The following is a 27,377-nucleotide window of genomic DNA, read 5'->3' on the forward strand; positions in this document are numbered from 1 at the left end:
TTAGGTAGAGGTGTAGCGGCTGCCTGGTCAGACAGGGTTGCACTTTCCAAGATGCCACTTTTTCTATTCCTCTTTATTAAGTCTCTAACCCCAAGTTCAAGAGTCCTTGGTATTTATCCTCATATCTACTCTGTTGGTTTTTTATACCTGTCCAAATCCCTCCTGTTTCCATTGCCTGCTTATCTCTCATGGGCATTTGAATTCAAGGCCATAGGCCAGCTTCTGAGTCTCCTTTCTTGGACATGGTATTTTTAAAGTGTGCCATTTTCTTTTGCTTTCCATTTTATAAAGGTGCACTATAAAATGTCATTCCTTTCCAGGGTATACCTGGGGTACTGTGATTCCAAACACAGAAAGATTCACACCTTTCACATCAGTGCTTTCAGAATTGGGAGTTTGACAGGATGTAAGAATACATTTGAATGATATAGAAACCCTTGATTGCTCTCACTGGACCCTTTAGAATACACTAAACCGGGGCGTCTGGGTAGCTCAGTTGTTAGGCGTCCGCCTTTAGCTCAGGTCATGATCTCGGGGTCCTGGGATCGAGCCCCGCATCGGGCTCCCTGCTCCACGGGAAGCCTGCTTCTCCCTCTCCCACTCCCCCTGCTTGTGTTCCTGCTCTCGCTATCTCTCTCTCTGTCAAATAAATAAATAAAATCTTAAAAAAAATTATTAGAATACACTAAACCAGTGGGCACTGGCCATTTCCAAGAACATATTATGTACTGAGTTAAAAAAAAAAAATCAATTCCCCAAACCCACTCTTTATTTTCTTCCTGGAGCTTAAAATTTTAATTTCTAGGGGTGTACATTTCTATAATAGTTCTTCTCCACTTCCATTATGGATTTGGAAATCTATCCTTGACTTCTGTAACTCTCAAGGAGACTGATGCGTATTACTACTGGTTTGCTTTGGAAGATATGGAGTGTGTAGAATTATCACATATATCTCCAGCACGCCTGTGGAGGGTCTCCACAAAGCAAGGCATTATGGCTTTTGTGGCACCAGGGAAAGGACCCTAGATCTCGGAGAGAGCAGCAAAAAGTCTGGCCTGTGTGAGAAGAGAAGGCAGGGAGTTAGGCACTGCTGACTGTCTGAGGGAGGGCTTTTCCACAGTGTGCTTCTTCTGCACTTCTGGCAGGAAGAGTTGATTATAGGACAAGGTGACTGACAAGACAGATGACTTCTAGGACTGGCTGCCTTACTTGGAGTCAGCAATTGGAAAGGTGAAGGGGGAGGTGTGTGGGGGGGAAGATGAGCCCTGAGCACAAACAGTGAATACATTCCTTGGCAGTCACCCCAACTAAAGAGAAAAATTTAATATTTCTAATCATATGCTTACCCATTCAGCCAAAAAGACTTTTATTTTACAGCTTATAATGAACTAGTGTGAGAACTAATTTGCTTCCCCTGCCATCTGCCCTTAGTGCACGCATCAGACAGAACAGCATTCAAAACCAATTACTAAATTATGATATATGTGTTGGGATAAGGTGTCACGTAGAAATAGCAAATAGCAGTGTAACGTGTGGCAATCATACCTAGAGGAGCTGGAAGCTTAGAGAATGTGTTCCCATGGTATGTGCAGAGCACCCATCAGAAGGGTACAGAGGTTCTGCTTCAGATCCCACCTTGGTGCAGTGCATGGAAGTGAGTCCTCCTCTCTATCAAATTGGGTTAATCCTGAAGAATCTGCTTCCTTTCCTTCCTCCACCCCTTCTTTATTCCTCCCTCCCGTCCCTTCTTTCCTCTTCTTATTTCTTGCAAAAATTTCTTTTTTTTTTTTAAAGATTTTATTTATTTATTTGAGAGAGAGAGAATGAGAAAGAGAGCACATGAGAGGGGGGAGGGTCAGAGGGAGAAGCAGACCCCCTGCTGAGCAAGGAGCCCGATACGGGACTCGATCCCGGGACTCCAGGATCATGACCTGAGCCGAAGGCAGTCGCTTAACCAACTGAGCCACCCAGGCGCCCTCTTGCAAAAATTTCTTAAAAGTAATTTTCAGAAAATCAAATGTTTCATTCGTTTCTCATTTCCTACACCAAGCCATTACATTAGTCCTGATTAAATCCTCATTATAGTGATCCTAATAGTTCTTCTCTTTGGTTTTTCTCCTTCAATAGTTAGTAAGCAAAGGCCAATAAATTATCACCAGTAGCCTTTGCTCTGGGGTTATTATTCAGGCCTACAATAATTTCCTTTTAAATCTCTGTTCCAGAAAATAAATAGCAATGAGCTGTCCACACAGGTTCCATTTCTACGTACATTCCCAGTTTTATCCATTTCTAGATTTTCCTTTTTTTCTCTAAGGATCATCTAAATTTGGGACTTCAGAACTGTATCATGGTTCTGGTTACAGAAGACCCCATTGCAAGAAATACTATGATGGAGGATGGTGGGTATTTTCTAGTTAGAATGTTGGGGTGGGACTTCTTGTACATAGGAAATACTGCAAATGCACAAACATACACCCACAGTCCATCACTAAATAGTTTTTTGAATAGTTTGAATTTGGTGAGATTTACTTAATAAATGGTTTTATTCCTTTTAAATCACTCTCTTTAAACATGTTTCATCCAATCTCTCTCTTTTTTTTATTTCATAAACATCTCAGACAAATCCCATAATTAGGCCAAATTTTCTACTCCTAAAACATTACTTCTCTTATCCCATTCAAGGTTTTTCTTTCCCTTCCTGTTGATTTGACTTAGGACTGGAAGGACTTGGAGAGATGAGAGGGTGTGTTCTGCTCCTAGAATATACCATCTACCTTCCTTTCCCTCACCCTCCTCCCTTTCCTAAGTCCCCATGCTTATGCTTCAGGAAGGAGAAAAGTGATTGAAAATGACAAGTATTTCTCATTTATCTCTTGGCTAACACTAGTTGGTTGTCCTAGATGCCTCTAGGGCATTGTTGCCTGGCCCTAACATCTGTGGGGCCTGGGGCGTGAGTGCAGATGGAGGTCTACACACCCTATGTCTAAATATGAAAAAGTTATATATCAAGCCAACAAAGTGTTCAACAAATATATTTGTATGCTTATCTTGATATATATATATACACATATATATGTGTGTGTATATATATATATATTCATAATGATCTTCAAGGCCAGGTTAGAATTTAAAATTCTTGAATTCCTTGCAATTTCGTGTGTTAACATGGGATGAACTGTCCCTGCCATTCTCCCCACCCATGGCCCCAGGCCTACCATCCTTATCTTTCCAGTCCTGGATCTGTTTTACACGAATCATGGCCTTGCACACTCGTGTGTAGTTGCTGGAGACAACATGTTCAAGCTCTGACTTCCTGCCACCTGCTGCAAACGTGGCCATACCTTGGCCACTCTTTGGGTGGAGCAGTTGTGCTCCTTGGGAAGAAGTCTTTGTGGGCTCTGAAAGCAGGTGTAGGACCACTGGGAGAGAGAATTCTGGATACTCAGCATGATCTGAAGAAGGTGCAGGTTTCAGATAGGCACATCCTTTTGTCCCTCACCTTATAGGGATGGGCATGACCGTAGGAGGGCAAGAATAGAGTCCGCTGTAGAGCAAGCTAACAACTAGCTATGCTAATGATCCTCTCTGCTCCCCTTTGTCTTCTGTTGATATAAGGTGGGGTGGGGTTGTGGTTGAACTGAGTGGGGAGGTGGCTGGAGGATAGCAGAGCTCCTTTATTTCTTAATAAACCCAGGAGGGTCTGTTGGTCCCCAATTATTAGGTAACTTACACTCCTGTGTTCTCAGTTTATAGTCTCAGTAACCATTCCAGGGCCAATAAGAAAACCTCTCAATAACCTAATACACATGCAAACCAAATATCTCTCCTATTAGAGTGGGTAACTTTGCCAATTAAAAAGAAAAAGGACTGTTTAGCCAAATATTTACCTTGATCTTTGCTTTTTGTGTATAGAAATTTTCTGTTACTTCACAGTATACAAATAGCATAATTGTAATTTGGCTTAAAAATGTTTTCTGAGCAACATGCAAATTACCAATTTAATCCCTTCTCTTCTTCGTTTCGCCCCATGCTTCTGCACCACCATCTGCCACCAGGGTAGGCGATGCACATACACAGCATTCCTACAAACACCGATTCCTAAACAATCTCCAAAGATGTGTCACCATGTTTGGTATTTTTTTTCTTCAGAGAGATACGTAATAGATCTATTGCTTACTTACTAAGCATCATTCCGTAGGCAAGGTGATCTGATATGGGACCTTCTCTCTAATCTTTCTCACTCAAGGATCATTTCAGAATGCTAGTGACTGAGCATGAAGTTGTTATGGGGATAACCTTGAATTCACTCTACCTTATTTTAAAAGGTAAATCATTTACAAACACCATTGTTACTACTGGTGAAAATTACCACAAATCACACAACTGACTGTGATACTAAAATGACAAGCAATTCCCTCAATGATCTAAAGTAGAAAAGGCAATAGACAGCAGGATATTATAACAAAGACAGAGAATCTGATTCCTGGGAGGGGCTCTAATTTATGGAAGGTCCTAGATAAATGGAATACATCCTGTATTTCACTTTCAGATTCAACAGCAGTCAGTAGCTGTTACTGCCTTGCTTTCACATAGATATCAAACTTTTAGAAATATTTATGTGAAACAATGTGCGAATTGTATAATAAACGTGTGCATGTAATATGCCAGGAATAATGATTGACGAATCGATGATTTAACCTGTATTTCACATTTAATCCTTAAAACAACTCTGCAGAAGAAGTAAAGATAATTTCACTTTATATATAAGGAAACAGAGGCTCAGAGAACTTACATAATCTGCCCAAGTTCATACATTTAAAAAGCAATGAACTAGTATTCTCTACTATGGAAAATAGTATGGAGGTTCCTCAAGAAATTAAAAAAAGAACCACCATACGGTCAGCAATCCTACTTCTGAGTATATATACAAAGGAAACAAAATCATTGTCTTGAAGAGGTACCTGGATTCCCATGATTCTAGCAACAATATTTAACAATAGCCAAGTATGGAAATAACCTAAGTGTCAGTCAATGGATAAATGGATAAAGCAAGTGTGATATGTATACAATTGAATATTATTCTTCCTTCAGAAAAGAAGGAAATTCTGTCATGTGAGACAACATGGGTGAACTTGGAAGGCATCATGCTAAGTGAAATAAACCAGACAGAGAAAGACAAATACCGCATAGTATCACTTATATGTGGAATCTAAAAAATATATAAAAACATAAAATATTTTAAAATATGTATACACACGCGCACACACACACACACACAGAACTCATAGAAACAGAAAGTAGTAAAATGGTTGCCAGAGGTTGACAGTGGGGGGAATAGGGAGAGGTTGGTAAAAGGGTATAAACTTTCAGTTATAAGATGAATAAGTTCTGAGGATCCAATGTATAACATAGTGACTACAGTTGATAACACTGTACTGTATAATTAAAATTTGCCCACAGAGTAGAAATTAAGTGTTCTCACCTACACAAAAAGCTAAGTATGTGGAGTGGTGGAATGTGTTAATTAACTCCATGAGCAGGAATCCTTTTGCATGTATACATATATCAAATCATCACGTTGTATAAACATCTTACAATTTTATTTGCCAGTTACACCTTGCTAAAGCTGGAAACAGCAACAACAATAGAAGCAATGAAGCTGTATTCCAAGTTCAGGACGTTCCAACTCCAAAATCAGTCTTCCTTTCCACCATTTACTTCCCTCCCATTTTCTTTTACTGCTTTCCTTTACTTAACAGAAATGTGGAAAGTACTTGTTATGTGCCAGATATGTTTCCAGGTGCTGTGTATACACCAGGGACAATCCAAAGTTCCTGCCTTTGGCTTGGAAAGGCAGATGGTAATCAAATTAAAAAAAAAACAAAACAAAACTAAAATAAGTACATAATGTACCTTCAGATGGTGGTAAATTTTATGAAGGAAATCTCCAAAATGTAAGACAATTGAGAATGAGGGATGAGATAACAGGTAGGGGGTAGGGGTAGAATTGTCTTTCAGATATGGAGCTCAGGGAGGTCTAGAAACTGATGTGCTTCACAAGGCATTGACCGCTTTATTGAAGTGTCTAAGTTTCACCATGGCCCTGTAAACAAGATGCATTTGTCAATGGAGACCCTTGGTTGCTTTCTGCAGTTTGTTTGTAGCTCATGGTCTTATGTAGCAATGTCTGCATTTGCATCCGTTATGAAAAAGAAGTGTGTGAGATGTCTTTAAATGCATAGGAAAGCATCTCAGTATACGTAAAATGACTGTAAGTTCTTACATGGCAAGTAGATACAGATGTTGTGTGTGGGTTGAATGCCCATTTAATGAGGACCAATATTACATGCTTTGGAAAGAGGAAGAAAATTAGATGGAAAGGAGAGAGTAAGTGAGAAATTAGGTATGGCATTAGGGCAAATTACTAACGAAAGCAGAATGTGAAACCTATAGATACAAAAACAAAAGCCTCAACTTTGTGTTACTCAGGAATGTATAAACCTTAGGATAATTCAATTCTAGAAGCAAATAAAAAGTGAGTCATTTTATGAAATGCCTCAGCATCCTAATCAGAGGTTCATTTTAAGAATAAATCACAGCATTCCACCAATAGATAAATGGATAAAGAAGATATATATATAGATAGATAGATAGATAGATAGATAGATAGATAGATAGATAGAGATATAGATATATATGCAATGGAATATTACTCAGCCATAAAAATGAATGCAATCTTGCTATTCAAAACAACATGGATGGAGCTAGAGAGTGTAATGCTAAGCAAAATAAGTAAATCAGAGAAAGACAAATCCCATATGATTTCAATCATATGTGGAATTTAAAAAACAAAACAAATAAGCAAAGGGAAAAAGGAAAGCAAACCAAGAAACAGACTCTTAACTATAGAGAACAAAGTGATGTTAACCAGAGTGGAGGTGAGTGGGGGGATGGGTAAAATAGGTGATGGGGACTAAGGAGGGCACTTGCTGTGATGAGCACCAGGTGTTGTATGAAAGTGTTAAATCACTATATTGTACACCTGAAACTAAGATTACACTGTATGTTAACTAACTGTAATTAAAATAAAAACTTTTAAAAAAAGAATAAATTGCAGCAGACCAATTAACTGAATTTTGCTGATTTTAATTGCCTATTATTTTTTTCCAGCAATTTGATCATTGTTGTAACTTATTTCAACAATTTCCTTACTCTTCTCAGAGTGACATTCTCAGATGTAACTGCCTTTAAAAAAATGCTGATTCTGTACATGTAAAAACTTTACAGTCAGTTTCCTTCCTTTACAGTTATAAACGAAAAGGAATCACTTGGGTTTGTACCCTTCCACCATCTTTGCAGGGGATTTAATGAGGTGGAGAGGGAGGGCAAGATGGAGAGAAAGTACTTTCTTTGATGGAGGCAGAAAGTGGAGGAATGGGTTATACCCAAAGACAGCTGATTCATTTAATCTCATCAACCATTTTCACCACCTCCAAGAATCAGACCCTGAAGCAGAGTTGGACACTTCTGGAAGTAAGTGAGCAAAAATTTCAGTATAGGATTCCTCTAGGTGGGAAAAATTCAGATAACCCTGCCTCAGTAGTTACTTCGTTAAATACTGCCATGAGATAAACTGCTTTGATTGAACATTTCCAATCTCCTCGAGAGACAGGGTTTCTTTCAAACGGGTTCTAACCTCCTAACACTTTCCATCTGAAGATGCATGATTGTTATTTGTTCTTAAAATTTTTTGAGTATAGTTGACACACAATGTTACATTAGTTTCAGATGTACACATAGTGATTCCAGTCTTTTATATAATACTCTGCTCATCACGAGTGTAGCTAGCTCGCACCTGTCACCATGCAGGCTATTACAATACCACTGACTATATGCCCTGTCCTGTAGCTTTCATCCCTGTGACTTATTCATCCCGTAACTGGAAGCCTGTATCCCCCTCTGCCCTTCACCCATTTTGCCAAACCCCTCATCCCCCTTCCCTCTGGCAACAATCGGTTTGTTCTCTGTATTTGTGAGTTTGTTTCTGCTTTTTGTTTGTTTTTTAGGTTTCACATAGGAGTGAAATCATTGGTATTTGTTTTTCTCCATCTGACTTATTTCACTTAGCATAATACTTTCTAGGTCCATTCATGTTGTCACAAATGGCAAGATCTCAACCTTTTTTATAGCTCAGTAATATTCCATTACATATGTAGATTACATCTTCTTTATCCATTAATCTATCAATGGACATTTTCTTCCGTATCTTGGCCATTGTCAGTAATGTTGCAATAAGCATAGGGGTGCATATCTCTTTTCCAATTAGTGTTTTCCTTTTCTTTGGGTAAATACCCAGTAGTAAAATTACTGGACCATTAGGTATTTATATTTTTTTAATTTTTTGAGGAACCTCCATACTGTTTTCCACAGCGGCTGCACAATTTTGCACAAGGTGCACAAAGGTCCCTTCTTCCCCACATCCTTGCCAACACTTATTATTTTTTTTTTAAGATTTTATTTATTTATTCATGAGAGACAGAGAGAGAGAGAGGCAGAGGGAGAAGCAGACTCCCAAGGAGCAGGGAGCCTGATGCGGGACTCGATCCCAGGACGCTGCGATCATGACCTGAGCCGAAGGCAGACGCTTAACCATCTGAGCCACCCAGGCGCCCCCAACACTTATTATTTATTGATTTTTTTGATCTAGCCATTCTGACAGGTGTGAGGTGATACCTCATTGTGGTTTTGATGTGCATTTCCCTGATGTTGACATCGTTTTATGTATCTGTTGGCCATCTGTATGTCTTCTTTAGAAAAATGTCTGTTCAAGTCCTCTGCCCATTTTTAATTAGATTATTTGTCTTTTTTGGTGTTAAGTTGTGTAAGTCCCTTATATATTGAATATTAACCCCTTATCAGATATATTGTTTGTGAATATCTTCTCCTATTCATTAAGTTGCCTTTTCATGTTGTTGATGGTTTCCTTTGCTGTGCAGAAGATTTTTATTTTGGTGTAGTCCCAATAGTTTATTTTTGCTTTGCTTTCCCTTGCCTCAGGAGACATATCTAGAAAAATGTTCTGATAGCCAATGTCAAAGAAATTACTGCCTATGTTTTCTTCTAGGAATTTTATGTTTTTTTTTGTCTGGTGTTTCGGTCTTTAACCCTTTTTGAGGTTTTTTTTGGGGTGTATGGTGTAAGAAAGTGGTCCAGTTTCATTCTTTTGTAGGTAGCTGTCCAGTTTCCCCAGCACCCTTTATTGAAGATACTATCTTTTCCCCATTGTATATTCTTGTCTCCTTTGTTATAGATTAATGGACCATATAAATGTGGGTTTACTTCTGGGGTCTCTATGCTGTTTTATTGATCTATGCATCTGTTTTTATGCCAGTATCATATTGTTTTGATTACTATAGCTTTGCAGTATATCTTGAAACCTGGGATTGTGATGCCTCCAGTTTTGTTTTTCTTTCTCCAGATTGCTTTGGCTATTTGGGGTCTTTTGTGATTCCATACACATCTTAGTATTATTGTTTTCTAATTCTGTGAAAAATGCTATTGGTATTTTGATAGGGATTGCATGAAATCTGTAGATTGCTTTGGGTAGTATGGACATTTGAACAGCATTAATTCTTCTAATCTATGAATATATCTTTCCAGGTAACAATATATAATATTTCTATATATAATATCAGTCACTGTAAAGAGTGACAGTTTTAGTTCTTCCTTTCTGATTTGCATGCATTTTATTTCTTTTTATTGCCTGATTGCTCTGGCTGGGACTTCTAATACTGTGTTGAATAAAAGTGGTGAGAGTGGGCATACTTCTTCCTGACCTAAGAGGAAAAGGTTTCAGCTTTTCACCATTGAGTATGTTAGTTGTGGGCTTGTCATAATAGGACCTTTACTATGCTGAGGTACATTTTTAATAAATCCCTAAATAACATATTTGTTTTTAGTGATTTTCTTCTTTCCATTTCTGCTGGAGTTACTTATTTCTCCATTCATTTAATAATTCAACTCATGCTTATTGAGCATCTACTATGTTTTGTAGTATAGCCCTCATTGCTGCCAATGCGAAACCGATCACTGTACACTGTAAGCTCTGGAGTTTGTGGGAGAAAGAAAATAAAAACAAACCATTACCCAAATCACTGTTATTATTCTGAACTGTTTGATTTGTCTTTACCTTTGTACCACTATTGACATAACCTAATGTGGAAGGAAGGGGACCCTTTTAGAGAGCATCCGTTAGTTTGAACCATTCCCAAAGATCCACAGATGACCTAGTTTAGTTTGTAGGGTAGGGATGGATCCGCTGATAGTTTTACACTAAGACTTGGAAGAGTTGCCTGGCTTTTACAGGTTAGTATGAAATACATTGTGTACTGCTTCAGTAAAGTGAGGTGTGGTTGGCTTGCTCTGAGCTGAGTACCACGACCAAAGAATCTACAGCAGAACCAGATATGGGGACACAGATACTAGAAATGAGGGTACCAAAATTTATGAGGTCAGATTGGAGGGGAAGTACTCTAAATCCCTTCCTATGGCTATACTTCCAAAGATCTCAAAGGAATCCCTCTGAGGCTGGCACCTGACAGTATTCAACCTATACTCGATAAATTTGCTATGACCTTATGCACAGATACTTACTGAATGTTTGTGTGCTAGATACTATGCTATGCATTTTGAGGAAGTAGGAAGGTGTTTAAGAGTCAGTTCCTTTTTTCAAGCGCCTTACCTGTTACTTGGAAGAGACAGATGAACGTGTGAAACAATAGTAATAGTGAAAGATGGTTTGAATGCCTGGATTCAAGGTAGAAAGGGATATAAATAAGTGGAAAAAGGACCATTTTACTAAGATCTTTCGAAAGCTTGGAGACCTAAGATAACCTTGCTTTGAAATCTGGGAAATAAAAATAGAATAGAAATGTGCTTTGTTGGGGGGGGGAGGGGAATTTTCCCATCAAGGGTAAGTGTTTGTTTTAGATTGGGTTCACCAGATAAGGATTTGAGTGAAGTGATCACAGGAAGCCCCAGTGGAGTGGAAATTGAGACAGAGAAGGGAAGGAAGCACATAAACATTGTTATTGAGCAAGTTACTACTCTTGACAACCAGAGCTCAATCCTACAATATAGAATGCACTTCAGAGGGGCAAGGAACCTGGGATATTTATTCTCCAGCCCTCATAAATCACTGGTGGAGGGCTATTCCACACAGGTGTTAACTCCTTGGAACTTCCAGCTGAGAGAAAGCCAACAGGTAGAGAGTCACAGGTTTGTGTCCTAGGATCAGTGGCATACCCTGAACCCACACACCATGGTGAGATGGAGGCGGGGGGGTCCTACTTTTGGAAATAGTCCTGCAGAGGCTCTCAGACTTGGCATTAATAGCATTCTGATACTTAAATCTGTTTGAAGTTGACTTTGCTGCAATAAATGTAAAAGATACACACTCAGCAAATGGCACCAGCAGGTATTAGTCCTGAGGATGTTCAGGAAGCTTGGTTTCTTATGTCTCTCCATTTTCTCTTAAGAGATGTGTTTTTATTAGCAGCAGTGGTCTTCTGTCTCCCTAAGGTGAGGTCCTGCTGGGCAGAGGCTTACCACAGTTTCTACACCAGTAACGCTTTACTTGGTGTTCTAGATTCTTTTATGAGACAGTCAGTCAGGTGTGGCCACAAGAGAAGACAGAGGAGAGGCCCAGGAAAACAATGTTTTTTGTACTCCTGGCTTCTAGAGACAGGAGGCATGGTGTGACACACAGAGCCACATGGAAAAGCCATCAGGGTGAATATGAGGCAGGGTACAGGAATGAAGGGAAGAGTTTGGGTCACAATTTTATTGGGCTTTCAGGGGGGAATGTAAGGTGGGGCAGGGTAAACAGTTTAGAATTGGCTAGTTTGAATAATTTGGGCAGACTCTAAACTATGGGAGTGGTCCCTAGTTGTCCTAGTGGCCGTGGGGTGATTAAGGCAGAAGAATATTATCTCTTGGGGTACACGGACCAGAGAGAGGAAGCAGGGTTCTAGATTGGTTAATTTGCATATCGAAGCCATGCTCCTGGCAGAATCCTTTACTATCTCTAAAAATTGGCCAGCCCCAGAAAGGGCAGTCTTTCCCCAGACAGAATTTTTCTTTTTTTTTAAGATGTCAAAACATTATAATATACAGAAAACTAAAAAATGTATATGATATACTCTGGATCTCCAGATACTACCTTATTTGGTTGCAGAAATTGCTCACCTGGACTTAATGTCTGGGTTCTGGGTATAATTTCTTACTCTGCTACCAGCACTCTTTTATTATATTTCCCATAGTTTATATAATAACAACCAGCTATTACATATAGGCAGTCACTTTGCAACCATGAAAATAATGACCAGCCTATGAGCAAGAGCCACCATTTATGTTTTGGATGGCAAGGCCTGGGAAGGATCCATCCCAGCAGGCAAACCTATCACACAGGGGGTTTGCACAGTGGTGTATACCAGTGTGCGTGGGGAGCAGAGAACTATAAAGGAGAGTACTTTCAATAGGCATTCATGAGTCTCAGCATGAGGACCTTCGGCAATAATGATTTCACGAGCCTTCTCAGCAGAAACCTTGTCAGTAGACAAGAAAGAGAGACGATAGAGGAGAGGAGAAATGTGACAGGCTCAGAATGGCTGCTGAGGCCGTTGTACTCATTAGCATATGTGAGTTCCCTTATGAACACCTAGGTTTGTTTGCAGAAGGATTTGGAGGTTGCTCTCTGTGGGGTGGTGGACATGGTGGGTGGGGGTGTGAGGAGGTGGAGGGCAGAGAAATGCTATTCCTTATAGTAACATAAGGGTAGGCTGCCTGGGCATCTCAAACATTTTTTGTATTATGTAGGTCACATTTTCATGCAGTATCCAGTAGAATGATTTAGCTGCCATCCAGTGAATGGGGGGAAACCCAGTATTCCTTAAAATCATCATGAGTAACCACCACCACAACATCACCAACCAAAGAGTTCCGGGTGTTTGTATATTCTCTCTACATACATTATCTCCTATATGCTCATGATAACTCCTCGGAGTAAATTCTATTATAATTTTCATTTTAGAGGTAAGGAAACAAGTATAAAGAGGTCAAATACTCATCTAAGACCACTGTTTTAGTCAGCTTGGGCTGCTATAACAGAACAATAGACTGAGTGGCTTAAACAACAAACATTTATTTCTCATAGTTCTTGAGGTTGGGAAGTCCAAGATCAAAGTACCAGCAGATTTGGTGTTTAAAGAGAACATAGTCCCTGGTTCATGTGTCCTCACATGGCAGAATGGGAGCAAAAGGAGTTCTGTGGGATCTCTTCTATAAGGGCACTAATCTCATTCATGAGGGTGGAAACCTCATGACCTAATTACCTCCCAAAGGCCCCAGTTCTAATACCATCACACTGAGGGTTAGGATTTCAACATGAATTTGGGGGATATCATTCCATTGCATTCTGCCCCTGCCTTCAAAGTTCATGTCCTTCTCACATGCAAAATGCATTCATTCCATTTCAACAAGCCCCCCAATCTTAACTCTTTCTAGCATCAACTTAAAGTATAAAGTCCAAAGTTTCATCTAAATATCATCTAAATGAGATATGAGTAAGACTTATCTTGAAGCAAAACTCTTCTCTAGTCGTGAACCTGTGGAATCAAATAAATTATGTACTTTCAAAATACAGTGGTGGGAGAGGCATGGGCCAGACATTCTTATTCTAAAAGGAAGTAGGAAAGAAGGAAGGCTGAAGGGTCCCAGCAAGTACAAAACCTAGTAAGGCAGCTCCTTGATATTTTAAGGCTTGAGAATAATTCTCTTTGGTTTGATGCTCTGCCTTCTGGCCCCACTGGAGCAGTGGTCTCTCCTTCTGAACCCACTGGGGCAGATGTCCTACCTTCTGGACCTATTAGGGTAGTAATATCACCTCCAGAGCTCTGCAGAGCCCTGCCCAGTCCCTGGCTTTCTGCAGTGGCACCGCTCATGTTGCAGGTCTATCAGGGCTAGAGATGTGACCCAGAGCTCTATGGAGCAAGACCAACCCCACTGCTCTGTTAGGCATCCTTCCTTTGAAATCATGGTGGAGGCAGGCTTGCCTTTCTGGACCTGTGATGGGAGTGGCAGCCCTGATATCTGAATTGCCTTTGGGGTTCCTCTTCTCTTCTTCCTTCTCCTCTTCTCTTGTACTTGCAGCCAAAAAGTGCTCTGGCCTGGTCCTGTTGGATCTAAGAAGTCCAACAGTCTTCCTTCATTTTGTCCTGCTTGCTCTGTTTCCTTTAGTTCACCTGGCAGTGTTTCTGCTGGTCTAAACCCATCTCTATTGCTGCATTTTGTTGAGATAGTTGATTAAGTCTTTGATGATTCCCATCTCTACTAATCTTATAAACAATTGCTCAACCACACCATTGGTGTTCCCTTCCAAACATGCTTTTTCATTTTTTGCAATATGGACAGGCTGAGAATTTTTTAAATCTTTAAGTTCTGGTTCCCTTTTGTTTAACAATTCCATCTTTAGTTCATTTCTCTCTTCTTTTATTATAAGCAGTCAGAAGGAATTATGCTACTTCTTTAACATTTTGCTTAGAAAGGTCCTCAGCTAAATATTCAATTTTATTGTTGCAAGTTCTGCCTTCCATAAAACACTACAACTTGAATACAATTCAGCCATGTTCTTTGGCACTTTATGACAGGGATGGTCTTTTCTTCACCGTCTAATAACAAATTCCTCATTTTCATCTGAGCCTCTGTCAGAATGGTCTTTATCATCTGTATTCCTACCAACTCTGTGTTCATGACCTTTTAGGTATTTTCTAAGAGAATGGTTCTCCTCTTTCATTCTCTGTCATTCTCCTCTTTTCTTTCTGAGCTACAATTAGAAACACCTTTACAATTTTGTTCATGGCAATTGTGGCTTTTTCTAGCATGTATCTCAAACTCATCTAGTCTCTAGCATTACCCAGTTCCAAAGCCACTTTCACATTTTCAGTAGCACCCCACTTCTCAGTGCCCATTTTTGTCTTACTCAGCCACACTGTTAGACAGCAGGACTGAGCTATGAGCCCAAGCAGCTCTCTATGCTCTGATTTTTGCTTTTTAGTGGATTCTCTGTCTATTCTATATCCATTCTCTATCTCACTTCTGGTTATGTGCCCTTCTTGACCAACCTGTCATCACCCTTACACATTTTTTTCATTCCCTCAAAATTCCATTAATGTAAGAAGTCAGTTGTGTGTAGGAGATTGTTAGTAAAGTTTTGGAGACTGAGGGAAGGGGATTCCAGACTAGCCCAGTGCAGGTGAAACACCAACTTAAGACTTATTATTAGACACCACGGTGCTAAAAATCCATCAGCCGTTCTCCATTATGGAGGATTTCGCTAGACCATTTCTCTATCTGAGTCAGCCTTTATCTCCTCTTTCTCTAGGTTATTCCTTGTAGCAGATTAGCTTCAAACTTCTGTTCTAAACCAAGCAGTGGGCCTAGGTTTGCATATCCAGAAGTTTGTTTTGGACATGTTAATTTTGAGATACTCATTAAGTTCCCTGTGTTTCCTGTCCTTTCTTTCCTTTTATTTACCTTTTTGGCTCTTTAGCCTCTGGCATCCAGATCATAGTGCTAGTATTCACTCTTATTGAAATTGAGACTGGTGGTCCAAATAGAAATTTGTGTTTTTTATAGTACTGGTTTGCTCAGATTGAAGTATAATGGTGTCAGTGAAGTCTAGGTTAAAAGCTAAGGCTTGCAGCTAGTAGCTCAGCAAAAGGTAAAGTAAAATATTGTCTGACTTCTTCTCTCCGTATCTTTTCTTGTTTGTGCAACATGTACATTGAATGAGCTGCCTTTGTTATAATATGAGCCCAAAACATCTATGCTCCATTTCCTTGATGTCTTTCAAACTTATGGGATAATTCTTCCTGAAACTTTGGGAAATTTTTGGCAGGTTACATAGCTGTATTCCTTCTTAGAAAGTGAAAGGTCTTCTGGCCTGGTCACAGGCCATTTCCATAAATAAACTGCCCAATCTAATGCAATAATAAAAGCTTTGAACTACATTCAAATTTATTTTTTTTCCATCCTCCAATTGGGATCTCTTGGGTCTGGTCAGCCTGCTGCAGGGATTTGGGTATGAAGACTTCAACTCTGTTTCCCTGCCTTCTTCTTCCCACCCGACTTCTTCCGCCTTCTTTAGGGTTTTTGTTGATGGGTGAAGATGAGGTCTCAGGTGGCTGATAAAATGTCATCTGTGATGGTATCTTCTGGGAGTTCCACCTTTCCAAGGCTGATTCTGCCTCTCATGGGCTACCTTTGTGTTTGTCTGTGATATCCACTCTGGGTCCTTTCAACTGCTATCCTCTAGATGCATTCAGCATTCCACCAGGCCTGCAGAGATTCCTTCTTCAGCTTCTGGCATCCAGCTCTTTATGCCGCATCCCTGGAATGTGTCTCTCCACAGCGGTATTCTTGGGCATGATTCATAGCAGCTCCTGGCAGCTCCCTGATTCATGGCCCACATTTGGTCCACAGAGAGGAAACACATTAACCCCCCAGAGTGGGTTTCAGTGCAGTTTGTTCTCAATGCCCCTTCTTTATCAAGCAGCCAAAGCCTCTTAGCTGGTCTCTTGCCTATAGACATTTTCATAAACTCTGAGAGAAAAGAGTTAGGCCAAGATTCAGGCATAGGATCTGATTTAGTAGGTTGGCACTGTGGCCTGAGATTCTGCATTTCCAGCAGGGCCCCAAGTGATGCTCTTGTTGCTGGTTCATGCAGCACACTGGTTACCCATTCTAGAGAATCTCCTTTTAGGATACAGGAGTCATTTTGGCACCTATTGACTTATTTCCACTTTAGGTCATGGTCAAAATTGTAACAGAAAGAGCCCCACCTCATCATTCTGTCAAATGTACAATGGTGAGTTAATGGCCAGGAAACCTTTTAAGTATGTTATCATACTGGATAGTTTCTTATCTATTAGATAGGCACTCTTTGGGCCTATCAGCTAAAAATTGACCAAGCGCCTCCTCTGAGTCAGGAAATCTTCTAGAAGCTAAAGGAACTACCATGTTGCAATATGCAGACAGGATTCTAGCTTATTCATGTAACTTGCCCCTCCTTTTTGGAAAGTCAACACCAAAGATTGGTAAGCTGGTGACCAGTGTCTTTCCCTATTCAGTATCGCCCACTGAAGTTTCAAATGTGGTTGAGGGCATCTCAAAATTCATAAAGGTAAATATTTAAACATGGATCAAAGTCTCTCTCTCTCTGGCCTATAAAGCATACAGAGAAAGTTTACTTATCATCACGATCAGGTGAGTATCCTCAGAATGCAAAGACCAGGCCACATTGTTTAGGATCAACCACGGGTGGCTCTCGAATGAATGAATGAGTATTTTTTTTGAGCATCAGCACAGGGCAATCTGCCACATGTGGGCCCTTAAAGGAGTGTGAAGCATCTCTGTCCACATAGTTATTTGCAGTTTATTTGTTGAGAGAGAACTTATTTCCTTTTGCCCTGGAAAGACCAAGGCTAAATATAAAAGGAGTTAAGTGGTCCTGAGTTTTAGAGAGCTAGCCGCAGTTGGAGATGCCTACCTCCCAGAAGGGTTTCCTGGGAGAACTTACCCCTTCATTGACTACCATCCTACCCCTTGAGGTGGAGAGAGAAGTGTGCTGGTGTCTCCTCTTTTTTAAGCTAAGGAAGGTCGGTGGAGAGAGTGATGAGAGAATCATCTTTGATTTCCAGGAGACTCAAAGAAGGAGAGACTGCCACTTCGCTCAACTTAGACATGTGCTTCGTGAGAGAACCTTCTAAACTGCCAATGTATATTAAAGCACAGGAAGAGAGAATCAGAGAAAGATGGCCCAATGAGATATTACTAGGCAGAGAGGAAGCCAGGACACACCTCACATCTAGTTCCTAGTTCAAATAGATATGGAAGCGAGGACACCCTTCCATATGCCTGGCTATTGAGGGCAGTGATACTGGAGTCTTTCTGCAACCAGTGCTTTATGGAGGAAAAGGGGACTATGTGTCAGGGGGATGTTGCCTGAATCCACAAGCTGGAGATCATCCAGAAGTGGTCCCATTTTTAAAGGGCCTGCCAGAGTGGAGGAGTGCTGCATAGGCCTGTTAGGGCTGCACCCATGCCCCCCTATCTACTGTCCTATAGCTAGAACTGCCTTGGTGCATCAAGGGGAAACCAGCATGTCCAATTAGTGAATTGAGATGTTTCCCCTTTCCCCCTTCCACTTCCTCCCCTACAAGGAGGAGGAGCTGGTGCTCTGAGAAAGGAAAAAGGGGAGCAAAGACCAGACTCCATGACTCCCCTTCCTTCTCCTGAGTTAGACGCAAAGAGATATTGTAGCTGAACAGGGAGGAGAAAGAGGAGAATCTGCTTTAGGTTTGAGACTGCAATTGTAAAATCAATAGCACTACTTAAAATATCTAAATGGCACCGTTTTAAGTCAGAAAGGAGCAGAGAAGTTATGGCATCCTTAAGGAGACCTCTTCTTCTTAGTGGGATTCGATAAAGCACAGTTAGGGGCAGTTAACTGAAAAAAATAAGAGTGTTATGTTCAATGGAGAATATACTGTAATATACCCATTACATATGTATGATATGACATCATAGATATTCAAAAGTACCCACACGGTTTAGCATATCCTAAGTGCAATTTTGGTAATAGAGAAAATAAGCAATAAAAAGGGCAGAAGAGATGCACTGAACAATTTTGTAATGAGACAAATGGTAATTCAGTTTAACACCCTGCCTCTGCACCACACACACACACACACACACACGGAGTCTCTCTTTTTTATGTCTGAACACAGGGATCAGCACTTCTTTTCATAGAATTCATACAATTTTCTTGAGAATGCTCATCTACAGAGAGTATTTTGAGGCTGCACCAAGAGAAACAAGTTCTCTCTCCATCTTAGCTAACAGTAAACTACACATTTTCCTAGCCCAGCACTTGCTCCATCACATGACACAGTTAATTTCTTTCGACTTGACTTCTATTTTGTTTTTTAGAAAATATGTTCACTTACCTTTTCTCCATGTTTGTATTAGACCCACTGTGTGAATAAACTCTGAAAAAAATAAGAGCCCCATATATAATAGCTCAAACTAGTGCCTTGGACAGATTCATGTGCAGATAGGAGCTTAGATATGAGATGAATGGGGATGACAAGACCCCATCAGTGAGCTCAGAGAAAGCTCAGGATCCTGGACAAAGATTATTCTTATGGTTAATGACATTTTTCTTTGAGATCTAATACATTTAGTTAAGAACACTTCCTTCCCAGGATCTGAGTCTGGGATTGAGATTTTGGTTGGAGATTGTGGTGGGGACTCCATACTCTTGGCTTCTGATGATAGGAGGAAGATCCTTAAACAAGTTCCTTGAATATACAGATGTTTTTGGAATACCTGAAACCATGACTGCTCAGCAACATGTTAATGCAACACGTATTTTTCATGCACCGAGTGTTAAACATTACATTTGGTAGGTTACCATCAAGTGAAGGACTTATTTTTTGCTTCAAACAATTATGTAAAGGAAATGGCAAATATATGCATTCAGAGACACACAAACAATAGCCAAATTAGCATTTTCTCTACTGAAGTATATGGATTTCTAGTACTAAGATTTGGCTGGGAAAAACAAAACCAAATAAAAACTGGATCGTTTATGGAAACACATTTTGAGAAATACTGAGTGAAGTCATTGGACATTGTCTAGTCAATGGCAAAGTAAGCATCATAGACCGTAGGAGGAAGAATGAAGAAAGAAATGGTTAGGGTCAGGAGAGAACAGGGAGGTCTTTGTGCAATAGTGTGACTTAAGCTGGTCTTTGAAAGAGGGGAGACTTTGGAGAGGAGGGAAGGAAGAAGGCATTTCAGATAGGTAGACATAAGCAAGTCTCAGAAATGAAATTAATCTCCAGATGAAGAGAGAGGAACTTTGTACGAGCAGAGTTTTGTGGTGAAGGAGTCCAAGATAGGGGCTGGACATGTAACGAAGGATAAATAGACTGTAGAGTAGAGTGGTATGAATGCCAGGCAGATGCATCTGGAGTGATTAAGAAGGGCATTTTTAAATTATTTTGATTAATGTTCTCCCTGAATGATCTGAATGCACTTTGTTATTTGGAAATCTGGTGTTCTTTCAATGTTAATATGTGCTTTGTGAAAAACTGTACGACGGCCACACAAGGTGTCTTTACTCTAGGACTTCTCAGTCTTTTCTGCTGAAGTACACCATGGCTCTTCAAGAGAGGAATGTAATATTTCATTAAAAAACTCCCATTCTGCTTTTCTGTTTTTCCTGTGGAAAAAATTTGTGATTTTGTGAAATTAATTTTGGAAAATGCTCTACCAGGTATTTTCCCACTCTTCTCTTGGACGAGGGGAAGAAGAATGAGCTGTATCCTTCTTTGGAGCAACTGTGTTTCTTTATCAAATAATAGAAATATTGAAACAAGAATAGAAATAGAAACAAGACTGTCATTTTGCTTTCTACTATAATTTCAATAAAAATTATAGTAAGCACAATATATTTGAGACCACATACCAAGCTGAAAATTGGTCTTTAATGAGGGAACAACATCCAATTCTTTAATTTTAATTAATAATTACCTGAGTTACAGCAAACTATTAATATTTACATTATTTTGTAAGCTTTTCATTACTAGTGTTAGATTTTTTCATGTTTATTAGGCTTTGCTTTTTAAAAATTAAATGTTTTATTTAGAATAGTTTTTATAGAAAGATTGTGAGGATAATATAGAGACTTCCCATATATCCCACATCCAATTTCCTCTATTATTAACATCTTAAAATTAGTATAGTACATTTGTCACAATTAGTGAACCAATATTAATACGTTATTATTAGCTAAAGTCCATAGTTTATTCAGATTTCCTTGGTGTTTACCTAATGTCCTGTTCCTGTTCCAGGATCCCATGTAAGATAACACAGTACATTTAGTTTCTCAGACTTTAATTGGTTTTGATAACTTTGATAATTTGGGGGAATATTGCACAGATAAGGAATTTCTCTCAGTTGGGGTTTGTTCAATGTTTTTCTTATGATCATACTGGGGTTATGTGTTTGGGGGAGGAAGACACAGAGGTAAAGCTCCATTTTCATCATATCGTGTAAAGGTACCCGCCATGGACCTGACTTTTCACAGTTGAAGCTGAACTTGACTGCCTAGCTGAGGCAGTGCTTGTTAGGTTTCTGCATTGTATACTCACCCTCTTTCCCTACTTCTCCTGCTATGCTCTTTGGAAGGAAAGCACTCTGTGTAGCCCACACTTAATGATGGGGTATTAGCTCCAACTGCACTTCACAAGGGTTACTCTTCCCCCCCCCCCCCCCCCAATGCCTGGCAGAGCCTGGAGGGATCTTTTTTGGTCCTTCACTGTGAGAACCTGTTGTGGTTCCTGGAAGTAAAACTCATGAAAGTGTGGAGATCCCCCTAAAACAGCAGCTCTTGGACTTGCACACTGTCATGCTAGTCTACATTTAGCTTCCAGCATTTTATCAAAATTACCATTTAAATGTCCTATCCACTTATGGCTCCCAAAGACTTGGGTTCTAGGTAAGCAGAGCTCAGCTGTCTCCCTGAATCCATCTGTCTCCCTAGGTTTCAGGGTGGCAGTTTGCCCTGAAACCTCAGTTCTTTGATGGACCCCCCAAAAGTCAGTGATTTTAATTTTGTCCAGCTTTTACTTGTTGCAAGGATGGAAGTGACAACTTCCAAGCTTTTACATGTTGGAGCAGAAACCAGAAATACAAATGATCAAATTTTAATGATTATCTCATTTGGTATTTTGGATTAAAATAAATTGTTAATTCCTGTGATCTGATTGCAGCTATGATACAGTCCAATTAATGGGTCAAGGAACAGTGTCCGTTGGTTTCTAGAAATCTCTTCTAGTTCTATTATTCTGATTCTATGACTTTATTAACTTACAGATGACATCGATCGAACACTTCTTAATTTTAAAAATTATTAACATTTTAGATAATTCATTTTTTGTGAAAATTTACCACCGTTCTTATTCTCTAGTTTGTTAATAACAGCTAGTCCTCTAAGTACACAATGCTAGTTCAGTAATTTAGAGACATCAAAAATAACTTTGATTATTTATTACTTATGGAGAGAACATTAAATAATGTTAATATATAAAATATTACCTAAATTTGAAATATTACTTTTAGCTTTCATTAAGTCTCTTGATTAAAGTTTATAACTTGAATATTTAATCCATTTTAAAATTGATTAAGCCTGGTTTGCTCTATTGCATAGTGCTATTGTAATTCTTTTTTTTAATGGTATTTTAGGCATTTATTAGAAATGAGACTTAAAAGGATTTTTTGTGACATGGAGAAATGCTTCCGACAATATGTAGCATAAAACATATCAATTAAAAACCTAAAGTAAAAATAATCTAAAGTATACAGTATGATCTTGGGATTCAAAATGCATAGAAAACTGACCATAGAAAATCTGCCGAATGTCACGAGTGCTGTGTTGCTTCCAGGGAGCAAGCTCATGCAAGTAATAACTGTTTCTCTGGTTTCTTTATACTTAAAAAAAATTAATCCAAAGCAAAATTAACATATTGTAATCACAAGACTTGAGGATAACATAAGGCAATTGCAAAACGGAAACATACGGGATAGCTTGGATAAGTTATTTAAACTCTGTGCTTCGATTTTCTTCTCTGGAAAAGAGGGATTATAACCACATACCCACTTCACTGAGAAATTAGGAAGATTAAAATGAGTTACTATAAGTAAAGTCTTTAGCTAAGAGCCTGGCATAGAGTAAGAACTAGATAGATGCTAACTTTTATCTTTGCTTTAAGGTGATTTCAATGACCATTAATTGTTATTTTTTTTTAAGATTTTATTTATTTATTTGACAGAGAGAGACAAAGCGAGAGAAGGAACACAAGCAGGGGGAGTGGGAGAGGGAGAAGCAGGCTCCCCGCTGAGCAGGGAGCCCGATGCAGGGCTCGATCCCAGGACCCTGGGATCATGACCTGAGCTGAAGGCAGACGCTTAACAACTGAGCCACCCAGGCACCCCATTACTTATTATTTTAGAATCACATGGTTAAAGCTCAAAGGTACTTGAAAAACTATCTAGTTCAGAGATCATAAGTAGCTTGTGGGCTAAATTTGACTTTCAGAGGTTTAAAACATAGTGCTTTAAAATTATTTCCAATTCAAATGCTTTTTTTTTTTTTTAAGGGTGGGGAGGGGCAGGCAGAGGGAGAGAGAGAATCTTAAGCAGGCTCCACACTAGGTGTGGAGCCTGGGATCCCAGGATCCCAAGATCCTTACCTGATCCGAAATCAAGAGTTGGACACCTAACTGACTGAGCCACCCAGGAGCCCCAATTCAGATGCCTTTTGAGAGGGCATAAAATCCAGTCCTGATAATCACCACTACAGCCTGTCATCTTCTGTTACCATTTTGCTTCCTATGCTTGCTTTAACTGCGCAGCTCCTGAGAAACCTTTGAATTTGTGGCCCTTAATCTAGTCCACTCCTCTCATTTATTAGAGAGGCTAGTGAGTTCTGGAGGGATTATATAAAGACCCCAAAGTTGTGACCAAACTGGAAATAAGATCTGGGACTTCTGATTCCTAGGCCGGCCTTATCCCCCACAGCTTCTGCTTCAGTTGGGATTACTTAGATCAAATCCCTCTTTAATGACAATTGACCAAAGGGCCTCAGGTGAACCCGTCATCTTATAATACATGTCAGTGGAGGGAGTGTAAATTCTTAAGGATAAAATTATCTTTATAATTAAAAACAAAACAAAAAGCTAAACAAAGCAAAACGAACAAACTTAAAGTATATGGTAATGTCCTCCTCCCCTTTTTAAAATGATATAGATGGTTCAACATAGGAAACCATCATGAAGCTTTTTTTTTTTTTTCTTATTAACTTGGTGTATCCTCCAAACTAAAACAGCAGTTTGAGCACATCATTTGAAAATCTGCTCACAAAGTTTTCAATTCACAGCCTGTTCTTGTGCTGTCTTTAAAAGAGGGAGTGAAACAGACTCATAAATACAGAGAACAAACTGGTGGTTGCCAGAGGGGAGGGGGTGGATTGTGGGTGAAATTGGTGAAGGGGGTTAAGAGGTACAAACTTCCATTTATAAAACAAATAAGATGAAAATTCAGCATAGGGAATACAGTCAATAATATTGTAGTAAGCTTATAGGGTGACAGATGGTAACTACACTTAACCGCGGTAAGCATTTGGTAAGATATATAATTGTTGAATCACTGTATTGAACACCTGAAACCAATATAAAATTGTATGTCAACGGTACTTCAATTAAAAAATATAAAGTTCTGGGACACCTGCGTGGTTCAGTCATTAATCATCTGCGTTCAGCTCAGGTCATGATCTCAGGGTCCTGGGATCAAGCCCTGCGTTGGGCTCTCTGTTCAGCGGGGAGTCTGCTTCTCCCTCTCCCTCCACTGCTCCCCCTGCGTGTGCTCTTTCTCTCTGTCAAATAAATAAATAAAATCTTTAAAAAAAAAGATTTCACTGTCTTCTGTCACATTTCCTTCACAAAATCGGGAAAGAAAATAAGACAGTGTAGGTGCCTGAACCTGTCAGGTTCACTGTCAGCTCTGTGGGAGGTTTTAATTAGGAGCTCTTCTTTCCATAAGAAAGAGAAAATGAGAAAAAGGTGTCAGTCTCATCCATTGATAGTCATAGGAATTAGGCACATTTCCTATTAAATGTTTGTTTACTCTCAAGGGGCACAAATAGAATATGCTGTTTAAAAATTCTGTCTTGTGGCAAAAACAAGGAGAGATTTCAGGTTTCAGTGATTTGTAGTCTGTAGTGTGCATAAGAATTGTCCGGGGCTCTTAGTGCAGAGTCAGAGCTCCTGCTCCCGAATCAGAATCAGTGGGGGTGGGACCCTGGGACCCCCCCTCCTGGGGATGTGATGCAGGGGATCTATGGGCCTTATTCTGAGAAGTGATGATAATGCATCTTGTTTCCTATCAGAATTTTAGAAAATTTGATTTTCTTCTCTCCTTTTTCCTTCCCTCTCTTCCTCCTTTTCTCCTTCCCTCTTTCTTTTTCTGTCTCTCTTTTTTGCTATGTTCAACTTTATTTTAGGAGCAGACAATAATACAGAGATGGAAAACTTGAAGATCTGAACATTGCCATCAAGGTATTCACAATCTCTTTGTCAGACATAATGCCATTATGCCTTAATGCCATGTAGGAAAGCATAGATTGAAGGTAAGGGGAGAATCAGAAGATGCTTAAGAGTGAAAGGAAGCCACACAGCCCTTGATGGAAGGGCTGAGATGTGACAAGTTAGCAGAAGACCTTGCATTATCAGTTTGGGAGGCAGAGGTACTAGGTTCACTTCTGTTTTTCCACATCATAACTACATGATTTAGGGCAAGTAATTTTATATCTCTAAGTCTCAGCTTCCTCATCTTTCAAATAAATAAAGACATTTACATTGCAGAATTGCAATGTGTGCATGTGTATATATAATATATATATATGTGATCAGTAACTTCCCAGGAAGAAGATTTGTAGAAGATTTTTCTGACACTGGTAGAGAGGAGATAGTGCATGGGGTAGAAAAATAGAGTAGACAAGTCAGTTAGGGTATAGTAATCTAGGCAAAAGGTGATGACAGTTTAGTGTTGCATGGGGGCAGTAAGAAGAGCAGCAATACAGATGTGAGAGAAATTTATAAGGACATGACCACAGTAGAAACTGGTTTATGATTGGGTCTGATCAATAGAGAGGAATGGATGGAAGGTGACTTCAGGACCCCGTAGAAGATGAACAGCCCAAAGCCAGAAATGGAAGATCAGAAGAACATGGATTTGGGGAAAAGTCTGATTTTAGACTTGCTCAGTTTGAGGTTATGTCAGGATTTTATCTTATTTTTTTTAAAGATTTTTATTTATTTATGAGAGAGAGAGAAAGTGAGAGAACAAGCAAGGGGGAGGGGCAGAGGGAGAGAGAGATAGCCCCCGACACGGGGCTCTATCCCAGGACCCTGAGATCATGACCTGAGCTGAAGGCAGACGCTTAACTGACTGAGCCACCCAGGCACCCCTATGTCAGGATTTTAAAAAGGAAATGTTTGTTAAACTAGCTGAGGTGAGAAGACAGGAAAAAACGTATTGACGGGGGATCCAGGGCCAAGAAGGTGGTAGTTGACGGCAATCGAATCGGTTAGTCCTTCAAGGGAGAGAATTTTAGAAAAGATATCAAAAATTCAAAGATTTAGTCTTGAGAAATGCCAGTGATTAATAGCAGTTACTTATGCATGGCTGTACAAAGTATGGTAATGCCATCCATTTTGTTTGATCCTCATAAGAGCTGGGTGATGTGGATGCAGGAGGGTTTTACCTATTCTATGAATGTGAGAATCAATCTGTTATAGGTACTTTTACTACAGATTAGCAGAGATGGGATTCACGACTTAGGTTTCATACCTCCAGATTCAGAATTCTTGATACCATGAAGTCAAGAGGGAAGAGATCAGCCAGGTATTCCTGAAGTCTTCAGTCAATTATTCTTTTTTTTTTTTTAAAGATTTTATTTATTTATTTGAGACAGAGAGAATGAGAGACAGAGAGCATGAGAGGGAGGAGGGTCAGAGGGAGAAGCAGACTCCCTGCCGAGCAGGGAGCCCGATGCGGGACTCGATCCCGGGACTCCAGGATCATGACCTGAGCCAAAGGCAGTCGCTTAACCAACTGAGCCACCCAGGCACCCTTCAGTTAATTATTCTATTTGAGCCTAGGTGATATATGAGTGTAGAAATAGGCTACATCCCAAGCATGTGAAAACTGTTAAAAAGTCTGATTTCCCCTAAAAAGGTTATTTTGGAAAAATGTTTATTTCTGGAGAGAAAAATGTAATCACTAAAGTTCATTGAATCTGCTGAAATCCTGGGTATTGTAACAACGTCTCTGGTTGGTTATGACAAACATGACCAAAGCAAAAAAACACAGGAAGAGGAATTTATTTATTGACTCATGTAAATAAACCATGGCCATGGCCATGACCGGGGTGGAGAAGGAAATGAAAATGGATATATTGTGAGCCTTTCTTTCCTCTTTTCTTCTTTCTCCACATTTGGGGGTGACGAGAACACCATGTCTGGCACCTTCTATGCGTATATTATCATAGCTTGGGTAACATAGAGAAAGATGGTTTCTCTCTCCCAGAGCTGGCTGAGGGTATGACTGTGGCATGCAGGTTTGGGATCTCTTCAGAGGGTGGTTGTTTTCTTACAGACATTTAAATACCATTTTAGTAGAAGCTGCCAGGTAGA

The 27,377-nt window shown here is 39.7% G+C and overlaps 1 protein-coding gene across 37 annotated transcripts in view; it reads left to right on the forward strand.

The window, feature by feature from the left end:
• The window catches only part of GRXCR1 (glutaredoxin and cysteine rich domain containing 1), a 309,082-nt gene that overhangs the window by 219,569 nt on the left and 62,136 nt on the right, over positions 1 to 27,377 (forward strand). For 8 of the 37 annotated variants that reach the window (XR_010409358.1, XR_010409360.1, XR_010409361.1 and 5 more), the window contains one exon: positions 25,184 to 25,238. The exons of the other annotated variants lie outside the window; for them this stretch is intronic. The gene's annotated coding sequence lies outside the window, so the exon portion shown is untranslated. The remainder of the gene's footprint in view (positions 1 to 25,183; positions 25,239 to 27,377) is intronic. 37 annotated transcript variants of the gene reach the window in all.

Source organism: Mirounga angustirostris, unplaced genomic scaffold (genome assembly GCF_029215605.1).
Source record: "Mirounga angustirostris isolate CCGP_5_RB_7025 unplaced genomic scaffold, mMirAng1.0.hap1 SCAF_2, whole genome shotgun sequence".
In the NCBI taxonomy this organism is placed as follows: Eukaryota; Metazoa; Chordata; class Mammalia; order Carnivora; family Phocidae; genus Mirounga; species Mirounga angustirostris.